The sequence below is a fragment of the Eublepharis macularius genome, chromosome 8, assembly GCF_028583425.1.
Source record: "Eublepharis macularius isolate TG4126 chromosome 8, MPM_Emac_v1.0, whole genome shotgun sequence".
Taxonomy (NCBI): Eukaryota; Metazoa; Chordata; class Lepidosauria; order Squamata; family Eublepharidae; genus Eublepharis; species Eublepharis macularius.
In genome coordinates this window covers 72160818-72171377 of record NC_072797.1, presented here as the reverse complement: position 1 = coordinate 72171377, position 10560 = coordinate 72160818, and positions in this window count along the sequence as shown.

Here is a 10560-nt window from a genome sequence, read left to right as displayed (position 1 = left end):
GGGGAACAAGGCAAGGATTCCTCTTTCCCTGATACTATTTGCAATCGCTGTGGAACCATTGACAGTAGCTATAATAGAAAACAATCAGATACAAGGAATAACAATTTATTCACACATTGATAAATTAAGCATGTTCACAGATGACATGCTGTTATATATTTCAAAACCTGCATTATCCTTTCTCTACCTCAAAAAAAGTCCAGATTTCAGGATTAGAAGTTAATTGGACTAAATCACAGATTCTGCCTATATTATTTTACAACTTATACTGAAACTCAAATTCATCAACAATATAATTCCCAAAGATCGCCAACACACTTAACATATTTAGGAATCAAAATCCCATCAGATTTTAATAAACTTCTACAAGAAAAACACATTAAAATCATTACACAAATAACATCTGAGTTATTAAATGTGACAAATTACAACAATCATGGTATGATAGATATCATTTAATAAAATCTTTTGTACTCCCCAAACTGATATTTCTTTTCCAAGCAATTCCTATAGTAATACCACCAAAAATCCTAAATCAACGGCAAACAACCTTAAACAAATGTCTGTGGCAATACAAACAACCAATAATTGCCTTTAGCGCATTAAGACTAAAGAATACACAGGATGGATTTAATTATCCAGACACAGACTATCAAAAATCAATCCGTCTGACAAATATACTTCATATGTTACAAATAGCAGTCCAAACAGATTGGACAAAAATTTTCAACCACTACACTACCCTGTGTCTAAGATTTAATATGGAACAAACAAAACTCTCAACCATCTTCTATTAAGCAAAATGTGTTTCTCACAGCAATTTTAAACATATGGGACCTTTATAGAAACAAACTCACCCCTGAAATTTCTAGATTCTCTTCTTTTTGTCACACAGCTGGTTTCCTCCTGGTCAAATTTCTGCTTTCAGTAAAAACTGGAGACAATATAAAATAACTCACTTGGTGGATATTGCTTCAAAAAAAGAGGGCTCTTAGACAAATCAGTGTTAGAAAACTCACCACAATATCCCATGGTGTCCCTACCTCCAACTTAACCATATGGCCTCTCACATAAACTTAAAGGAAATCATGAACAACCCAAAAACAGGATTTGAATGACTATTAGACAATATGGGATCTACTCGAAAAGGCCTAATATCAAAAGTATACAATATCCTTCTTCACTTTTTAAAAACCCAAATCCTAAGCTTTAAAAAAAAAGTGGTATCAAGATTGTTCATCTGTTGGTGTGTCACTATGGAACAAAATATGGTCTTCAAGTTCATTTGATTCCCCAGTAACTAACATCAAACGTCCAAAGCCACACAGCAACTCCTGAGACAGGAAGGCATAGAACACCAGACCACAGTGGCCTACACTCCTGAACAAAATCAAACAGCAGAGAGAAAGAACAGGACATTGCTAGACATGGTGAGATGTATATTGTGTGATGCTCAATTACCAAAACAATTTTGGTGAGAAGCAGTCATGACTGCCGCATATACACAGAACAGACTGCCGACAAAAGCTAGTGAAGCCACACCATCTAACTAACTAGAGTCACAGAGTGCAGAGGTAGAACCAAGGCGATCAGCTCGTTCAACTGAAAGCATTCCAGCTCCGTGACTGTCCTACTTCACAAGAACAGCAGGAATACCTGAACCTACCCAATCAAAAAAAAATGCCACAATCTCCCTTCCCTCAAAAAAGGGAGTAAGATTCCAATTTGGGACACCTAATTTACCAGGACTTACAGAAAACATCAGAAGAGTAATGTTGTACTTACTAGCATATATAAACTATGAAAGGGGGGTTCTCAGGGTGGGATGGTATGGACCTTTCACTGTTGCTCCTATTTATTTACAGTTCCTTGGATTTGGTTACTATCAAGAGCTAGTTTGTGAGAATAAAACACTAACTCAAGTGAACTGTTATAAATTGCAAACCTAAATAATATTATAAGGGGAAACAAGGCTTTAATTTCATCCCTCCCCCCCTTTTTTTTAGTTGGGTAGATAGCGGGAGAGGGGGAAAGGGTAGAAGAAAGTTTAAGGGTGGGGAAAAGGGAGGGTGGGGATAGAGAAGCTAAAACATTTGGTGTGTGATTAGAACACAACATCACCTATAAATCACCAATTTTCATTAGAGCAAGAACAATATATTAATAGTGTTGTTAATAAAACTAACAGAGAGGTGGAGTAAAGGCTTAAGGGAGGGAATAGTTAAGTAAGAACTAGACTAGCATAGTTACTTTAACAAATCAACTGTTGTGTGACTTACACACACCAGCAGTTAGGAAGTTAGAGGGATTAGGATTTAAAATAAAAAGGTAACATTTAAGAAGTTTTAAAGTTATACTATTGTTTAATAATTTACAACTTAGACTTCATTGTTAACTCATTGTTTAAATAACAAGTTGTTGCAAAAGTTAAACATCTGACAGTTATATTCTCATTCTAATTGTTGACTTAGTATTTTGTACTTAAGAGTCTCATTCACTGTTATTACCAATAGAAATATAACATTTCATAGTATACACCTAACTATTAAAGAAAGGGAAGGGGATTTGAGATTTATTCTAGCTCTTAAGTTATAATTTATTCAATACAATAATAGTTGACTTATTGCTTTATAGCCTATTTCATTATACAAAGTTGCATATATACCATTTAATAAGTCTAATTAAGAAATGCCCTCCAATGTTAAAGTTATCTCTTACAACATATATGGATTGGGGAACCCAATACAAAGAAGACGTGTAATCAACAGTTTGGCCAAAACTAGATCAGACATCATATTTTTACAAGAAACACACCTTCACCCATTGAACAGTCAAAATCCAATTGGATCCAATTACAATAACACGCAAAAGGGACCTCAAAAGCAAGAGGAGTAGCTATTTTAATTTCAAACAATTACCCTTCCAACATAAAAATACACAAACAGTGCTATCCTGAGAATACTTTCCTGGAAGGAAACCCCATTGAATAGAACTGAGTAGGATTCTGAGTAGACTTGCATAGGATAGCACTGTAAGAGATCCAAAAGGCAGATTCATATTTATTAAAGGCACAATAGAAAACCAAACTTACACATTTGGCTAAATTTACGCCCCAAACCAAGAATAGTTAACGTTTATAGAAGATAACTTAGACAAACTCTCACACTTTCAAGAAAGTACATGGGGAGGGGGGCTCAATTATTTAGTAAATTATAAACATGACAGATTGAGACCCAAAAAGAAACCATATAAGGGGGAAAACCCATATACCAGACTAGTGAAAATATTAGAACATAATCATCTAATTGATACACAGAGACATCTGCATGACAATAAAAAAGATTTCACTTACCACCAATTTCTGAGCTGATTATTCTATTTATGGTCATGTCTGATGTTAAAAGATAATATATTCTGGTGTATATGTTGTACTTAGGTGAGTAGTATCTCATTATCAGACCACGCTTGGGTTGAATATACACTAGCAAATAATCAAGACACTTCTGCACAAAAAATTTGGTCACTAAATAAATCATTAATTACCAATCAAAACAGTGTAAATGAAATACTAAATACATAGAACTAGCTATTGCAGATAATGCTACAAATGATATTAAACCAAATATCCTATGGGACACAATCAAAACTGTCATGAGAGGCCATATGATATCTCTTTCAACCCAGATAAACAAACAAACAAATGCAGAAAAACAGGATTTGCTGGATAGTATCAGAACTCTTGAAACAACTCATAAAAAACCAAGCAGCAATAATATCTATAAAAAGCGAACGACTCAATGCAAACTATTAGAATCTTTAGAAATCAGCAAAATTCATAGAACTCTTGAGTATGTTAAGCAAAATTATTGGCTTAATACTCCCAATCACTATGCTTACTATCCTATAAAATCAACAAATTGTATTAAACAAATGCAGGGCAAAAAAAGTAAATTATATACCACGACAAAAGATATCTTAAAAACCTTTGAAAATTATTACAAACAATTATACACATCTAAACTCCCAGACCAAAAGAACATTACGCAGTTTCGACAATCACTTAAGAACCAAAAGAAACTTGAGGATAACCATAGATTGTTGCTAGATAACCCCGTTACGCTTCAAGAAATATTAGATGCAATCAAATTACTCCAAAACAATAAAACACCCGGCCCAGAGGGATACCCCTCAGAATTTTATTTAAAAATTTGCAACCATAATATGCAAACCACTCACCAATGCTTGCAATACAGTCCTATAACTGGGACTAATGCCCCTCTCATGGGAAAATGCTTGTATTATAGTCATCCCTAAACAAGGAAAAGATGTCACAAAAACCACTTCATATAGGCCTCTCTCTCTCCTTAACCAAGACTAGAAAATATTCACAACTAAAAGACTAAGTTCCTTTTTATCCAATTACATACATCAGGATCAATCTGGTTTCATTCCCCATAGAGACCTAACAAACAATATTTATAAAACAATTTAATTTCACATTGTCAGAAAAATCAATTAGAGTCAATATTCCTCTCTCGATAATGAAAAAGGCCTTTGATTCAATCAAAATCCAATATCTCAAGGCAACCCTACAACATATGGGCCTTGGAGAAAAATTTCTCAAAATAATAACTATTTACTCTCAAGCCTCAGCACAAATCAAAATTAATGGCCAAACTTCTGACGCAATATTAATTCAAAGAGGGACCAGACAAGGATGCCCGCTCTCCCCCATCCTATTTGCTATAGCTCTGGAACCTCTAGCAATAGCAATCAGAGAGAATAATAGCATACATGGCATTGAACTAGATTCTAATAACTACAAATTAAGCTTATTTGCAGACAATATGTTAATCTTTATTACAAATCCTATAAATTCTTTACAAGATACCTTACTAGACTTTAGCTCAATATCAGGACTTACAATCAATCAAACAAAATCACAACTACTTCCAATAAATATCCAAAGCAAATCAAACAAATTTGCAATTACCAGGGGGCCCTAAACCAAATCTCATATCTAAGTATAACTATCTCTACAAATCTCAAACAACTGTTAGAATTAAACCATGTCAAAATTATGAATCAAGTCAAATTAGACTTAGATAAATGGAATAAACTGAACTCCTCTCGGTATGAAAGATTTCACCTCATAAAATCATTCATTTTACTAAAACTTCTTTTCCTCATGTGGGCAATACCATTGAAAATACCACATAACACTTGAAAACACTGGCAAAGACCTTAAACAAATTTCTATGGCAAAAAAAAAAAGAATTGCTTTCAATACACTCAAACTAAAAACAAATCACAAGGTGGCCTTAACTGCCCTGATTTGGAATTTTATCAAGCCTTAACTAAACTACTAAACTCACTGCAAATATTAATTCCATCAGATACCTTAGGTTGGGTAACTATTTTACAATTAGAAAACGAACAAAGCAGGATTCAAAATCTGTTTTGGAATGACAAAAAAGAACACCCATAGGAAATCAAAAGTAACCCCTTTTTTGAGACCATATTAAATGTCTGGGACAAATTTAGATATAAGATCATGCCAAATTTATCCAGATTCTCCTTATTCCTAGGACAAACTTGGTTCCCACCATGACAATCAAAACCCTTCATGAAAATTTGGCTACAAGCAAACCTAACACGCCTGACAAATATAGTATCCAAAACCGAAATATTGAGCAGATCAGAACTGGAACAAAAAACTCAGCAAAAATCCAGTGGTTCACATATTTGCAACTCTCCAATCTGATGAATCAAGTTAATATAAAAAATACTTAATACACCTATGACTGAATTTGAACACCTTCTTGATAAAGCAAAACTTATACAAAAGGATTTAATCTCTAAACTATACAATATACTATTAACAACAACCAAAGCCAAAACCCAAAAATATCAATTATATATCAATATCAACTAGTCAATATTAAATATCAAAAAAATATCAACTGACATCAAGATTGCAGATCAGAATTCACATCAGAAAAATGGGAGAAAATCTGGTCCTCAAGCGTTTTAAACTCTCATACACCAAAATCCAATTGTATAAAATAATACATAGGTGGTCTATAACACCAAAAAACCTTTCTGTGATTTCACCAACTTACTCACCGTTCTGTTGGAAAGGCTGCAGTGGAATAGGTTCATTTGCACATTTCTGGTGAGAATGTCCCCAAATAGAAAATTTTGGGAAAGATGTATTAAAACACATAAAAGAAAGTACTGGCTATACAATTCCACTCGCCCCAGAAATATTATTTTTAGATCAATGGGAATCTATATCAGTCCCCCAAATAAGAAAATATTTGATCAACAACCTTCTAGTGGCGGCCAAATCTGTAATAGCAACTAATTGGAAATCACCAAAATGTCCAATTGATAGCTGGATGGCTAAAATTTGGGATCACTATATACAAGAAAAAATTCATGATAAAATTTATCAAGCAATGCACTTTCCAAAAGAAACTGACTTTATGGCTTAATGGTACTCATTTTTTGAATATATATCTGAAAAAGACCTTCAACCCCCGAAAAGAATTCTTTATACAGCCTTAGCTCAGTGAGCAACCTATTCATGGCACCCCATGGCCTGCTTAGCCTCCCGGCAGTAGCGGCCATGTTGTGAAGGCATCTACCATATGCACAGCTCTGGGGGTGGCCATTTTGAGTGTGGCATATGTGTGTCCTGATTTACCTCCTGCTTACTGGCTTTAGTGGGGCTTTTGCAGCTTATCCTGCGCTAGAATGGCTATTTTGAGAATGGCACCCAGTGGTCTGCTTAGCTTCCTGGCAATGGCAGCCATGTTGTAAAAGCATCTGCAATATGCACAGCACCAGGGGTGGCCATTTTGAGTGTGGGCTTTGTGTGGCCTGATTTCCCTCCTGCTTACTGGCAGCAGTGGCCATTTTTGTGGGTATTTTGCAGCTTATCCTGTGCTGGAAGTGACCATTTTGAGTGTGTCTCATGGTGGCCTGCTTAGCCTCCTTGCACTGGTGGCCATTTTATAGAGGCCTCTTCAGCCTTACGCAGTGTTTGGGGAGTGCTGTGTTCCTATTGGGCTTTGAAGTTCTAAAAGGAGTCATTTTATAGTATATTTCATTACTTTACTGTACGTTTTCATCATGCCACCCAGAAAAGGGTAGTAGCCCTGCTAAGGACAAGCAGCCAGCGAATAGGCCTCCTGCAAAGTGTCTCTCAGTCAGGAGGGCTGAAGCAGGGTTAGGCCCATTCCCTGCAGGCCTCCAGACTATCTAGACTCCCTCACTGTTTTCACTTTATTTGGAGAGAGTACTTACAGCAGCAGCAGTACAACAGCAGCAGCAGTGAAGACCTGGCTGAGGCTCGAGTAGGGGGGCTTGCAGCCATCTGAAGGGTGGTTTGCTGCACACATTTTTTTCTACTGGCTTAGCAAGGATCTACAGTCCCAGGGTGGTGGCTGGTTAAACCCCTCCCCCCTTTTCCCTGCTCAATTTGCAGCCTTTGTGGGTCGAAAGAGCGGGGTTTTTTAGGTTTTGTCACTCAGGCCACCTAATGGCATGCTGTGTTATTGCATCTGCTGAAATCGGCAAAGCTGTTACATGGGGCACCGAAGTCTAAAATATGATCTGATCTTTCTACCAGATTAGCACAATTGATGACCAGTAGTGGATCTGGCCTAGGCTGCTGTAATCCAGTCATATTGAAGTGACAGTGGACCTAACTGACAAGGTAGGTAAGTCCACTGGCCTCTAGTGCCTGGCTGTGGGGGCTCCAAGGGGTCAGGTGATAGTCTCTCGACTCCCATGTTTAGGCTCCTGGGTTGTATCACCTTGGGTCTTGCCTTTGTGTTTAGCAATTTGGCCACTGGATTGTTACTTGACTCAGTCCTAAAGGGATAGTCATAAAGGAAGCAGCATGTTGGGGGTTAACTTTTCTCTTCAGAAAGCGTAGGAGAACGATGAGGTGGACCTGAGGAGGGAACAAGTAAATGAGACTTAAGAAAGATTACTGCACCTGGGCCAGTCAGCTGCTAGCCGGCCTTTCTTTATGGGAGCTTCAGGGCACTGAGACTTATCTCCAGGGTGTTGGCACCTAGAAGTGGAGTTTTCTTGGAGTTTCTGCTGCCTTGGGGCCCATTGGCTTCTGGGTTTAGTTCAGGGGCACTGGTGGGCTGAGCAGCGGCCTATTGACCAGTCAGTACAGGAGTCTTACTATAAACGGTAAAGGTAAAGGTAAAGGTGCAAGCACCGAGTCATTACTGACGCGGGGGGGGGGGGGTGTCGCATCACGACATTTTCTTGGCAGACATTTTATGGGGTGGTTTACCATTGCCTTCATCTACACTTTACCCCCAGGAAACTGGGTACTCATTTTACTGACCTTGGAAGGATGGAAGGCTGAGTCAACCTTGAGCCAGCTAACTGAACCCAGCTTTGGCCAGGATCGAACTCAGGTCATGAGCAGAGCTTGGGCTGCAGTACTGCAGCTTTCCACTCTGCGCCACTATAAATGGTATATGATTGGAATTGTCCAAGCCTCATGGCAGTTGGATTGTGGGGGAGGGAACTGGATAAACCCTCCGCTCACTTCATGTGGTCAATTAGGCAGTGGTGCCCATACGTAACCTTCTTTCATCCAAGTGGCATAGGATTTTGAGGAGGGTTCTGGAGACTGGTCCTGGCGTTTATGTTTTAAGGTAGCACCCGGTCTTGCCTGCAGATGAAATGGTGTAGCTTGTCCCTCAGATTTCCTCTGAGCTATACCTCCAGGGAGGGCTATTGATTCTTGGCAACAGGGTGTGGCCAGAAGTCTCTAGGCTGGGGTACCAGTTGGTCTGTAGGAGTTATGGCTGAGCTGGTGGATCTCTCCCAGTTATGGGGGAGTGGACTGTTAGGGGGCTTGCCTCATATCCTGTGGCAGCCATCAGGAAGCTTAGGCACATTTAGGTACACTAGTAAATCTCCCAGTTTGATGTAAGCCCGGGCAGTTTCCGGGGTCGTGCAACATTAATGGTGGGCACGAGAGTTAGATCCTGAGTGTTAGTGCAGTGATGACCCAAGCCCTTAAGGAAGGGTCTGGTTGACTCCGCATTAGCCATGAGGAAAGTAATGGCTGAGCTGCTGTTTCTGTTTGATGGGATGTGGGGTCCTTTGCCTCACTCCTGGTCATTCACCTGGGGGTAATGGGCTGGGCTTCCCAAGGGAACGGCTCTTCCATTACAGGCCCCACAGATGTACATGCATAGGCAAGGTGGCCCAGTGTGCTCAAGGGGAGGAGCAGTCCTCTGCTTCATGTGCTGATCATTTACGTGGGCAGTAATGACCTTGGCTGCAGGGCATGGCTGTTCCAGTATAGGCTCACACAGATTTGCACACATAAGCATGGTGCTCATGAGCTGGAAGGGAAGAGAAGCCTCCATTTCATGTTCAGGTCATTCACTTAGGTGGTATGACCTTGTCTCACAGGGCATGGCCCTTTCTTTCAGGCTCACACAGGCTTGCAGTGCCCAGGCAAGTAGTGGCCTGATGGTTTGAGGGGAGGTGCAGACCTCCGCCTCATGTTCTGGTCATTCGCTGCATGGTGTTGACCTTGTCTCACAGGGCATGGCCCTTTCCTTACAGGCTCACACAGGCTTGCAGAGCTGAGGTAAGTAGTGGCCTGATGGTTTGAGGGGAGGTGTGGTCCTTCACCTCATGTTCCGATCATTCACCACGTGGTAATGACCTTGGCTCACTGGGCATGACCTTGGCTGCAGGGCATGGCCCTTTTGTTACAGGCTCACACAGACTTGCAGTGCATAGGCAAGTAGTAGTGGCCTGGTGTATTGATGATTGGTCCTCAATGCTTCCATGTTGGTGCGGTGGGAAGCTTGGGACTCATTATCCCCTGAGAGGGCTAGGTGAAAGGCCAACAGAGTCATAGAGAAAGCTTTGGGGGAGAGTCTGGGCATTTATTTGCCACACACCTACATTCTAGGCTGAATTTGCCAACATCTACCGAGGGGTTCACCTGGCCACTGAAAGCAGGGACATCTTTTTCAATGACCTACAGCAAGGGCTGAGGTTGGCACTAGGCCACCTGTGGGATGCTAGGGCCTAAGCAGAGGCTTGGCCTTGGCGGTGGCAGGATACAGTTTGGGAATAGATAGTGGGCCAGTGAGTACCCTAGGCACTTCTCCACTGATGGGGAAGAGGGGTCTGCCAAGCGCGGATGGTACTGCTTCAGCGGCTGCCATGCTGCATTGGCAGACTGCCTTGGGGAACCCCATGTGCAAGTCCTTCCCTCACTGCTGTATGGCTGAGGCTTAGGAGCTTGAGCTGGGGGGATCCATTTTGCCGGCCGGCCAGGTCTTAACCATCCATAGGATGGCTCGAACCTGGGGCTTCGGGGCTCACCCAGACAGGTCAAGGCGGAGGTCCAGGAGTGACCCCGTGGCTTGACCTGTACCTCTAGTTGGCCCTTGTCGTATTAATGGTTGATGTTATGTTTAATAAAGTGGCCCTTTAGTTCCAAGCCTTGTGTCTCTCTCATTATTCCGACTAGGGTGGCAAATACCACTTTTGATG